A 1,657-nucleotide genomic window follows, 5' to 3' on the forward strand; every position below is an offset into this window, starting at 1 on the left:
GGCAGAAATGTTCAAAGTAGACACTGAAACATCAGCCATGATCCTTCAACCACTGTGTACATCGATTTGGGAGGGAAAGAACATTTCAGATGACTAATAACAATCATGATCTTTAAGATTCCTAAGAAAGGAGCATTAACCAACTGTAACAAGTGGGGTGGAATCACCCTTCTGTCAATCCAGAGTAAAATCCTGGTGGAAATCATTATAAAGCAAATTTCTGATGCCGTGGACAAGCAGTTACGAAAAGAAAAGGGTGGCTTCAGCAAGAGCAGAGGCTGTGTTGATAAGATCCTTACTCTACACAACATCATAGAGCAGTTTACAGAATGGCAGAGACAACTATATACGAACTTCATTGGTTTTCAGAAAACATTTGAGAGTATGCACTGTGATAAGCCTCTGGTTTATACTGTGAGCCGATGAAATACCACAATAGATAGTTCTCCTCATCAAGAGTTTCTACAATAGAAGGACCCGGCAGGGGTGTCCTTGCTCACCCCTATTGTTTGTGCTCTATATAGATCCGCTGATTTGTCTTTTATGATGAAAATCGAAATAAAGACTTGAAATTGAATTGAATTGAATTGATCCGCTGGTTAGAAGGATAGAAGCTAACAATTTGATTGCTGGAGTGCGGAACACTGGGGAAATACAAAAATATTGACATATGCCGATGATCTTGCCATAATCACTTCAAATTCCGTGAATGCTCTAATTGAGATCGAGAAAGAAGCAGATTCCTTTGGGGAAACTATCTGGCTATCAACTGAATCAGAATAAAACTCAGATCTTGACCGGTAATGGTCTTCAGATCAGTGACACACGAGTGGTTCAGAAAGCAGTCTATTTGGGTGTAGAAATCACGGCAGATGTATCTAAAATCACAGAAAACAATTTAAACTGCTTAATTTTTAAATTTAAAACTAAATTTACCCGTCTAGAGAGATTAAAGCTTACAATGGTGGGGAGATGCAATATTATCAAAATGCATTTTTTGCCAAAGATTTTATATTTTTTAAGGGCCATTCCCTTGTCCATCTGTAATGCCTGGTTTATTACAATGAATCAACTTTTTTCCAAATTTATTTGGGCTAACTGCGGCCCTCGCAGAGCATTTAGACTACTAACTTTGCCTAGAGATAGAGGAGGGTGGGCAGTACCCAATCTTCAATTATATCATTGGGCAGCGCTGCTACAGAAAATGGGGATATTGCTTAACGAAAAAGACGATTTAATGAGGGTAGGCTCTTCTGTCTCCATTTTTTTGTTGATTCTAGGAACTGAAGCTAAGGGGTGCCTTTTACGGCACATGGAGTTTAACTACTTTAAACGGGTGAAGTTGAAAACTCTAATCTGTGCTTTTAAGGTCTGGACTTTGGTCCGTAAAAAGCTTGGGCTTGGACGTTTTAATGCTTATACCCCACTATACAGGAATAATTGTTTTCCACATATCTTCAATGATGGTTATATGAGGCACTGGCACTATAAAGGAGTATGAATAATTGGAGATCTTACAAACGGGCCTGCTCTGTTATTGTTTGATGCCATAAGGGACAAGTTTGGGCTAGATAATCGACAATTTTTTAAATAGCTCCAAATAAGAGACTTTTTAAGCAAAAAAATGGGGGGAGCCTTTGGCTTTTCCAGGGTGAGG

Source organism: Triturus cristatus, chromosome 1_2 (genome assembly GCF_964204655.1).
Source record: "Triturus cristatus chromosome 1_2, aTriCri1.1, whole genome shotgun sequence".
Lineage (NCBI taxonomy): Eukaryota > Metazoa > Chordata > Amphibia > Caudata > Salamandridae > Triturus > Triturus cristatus.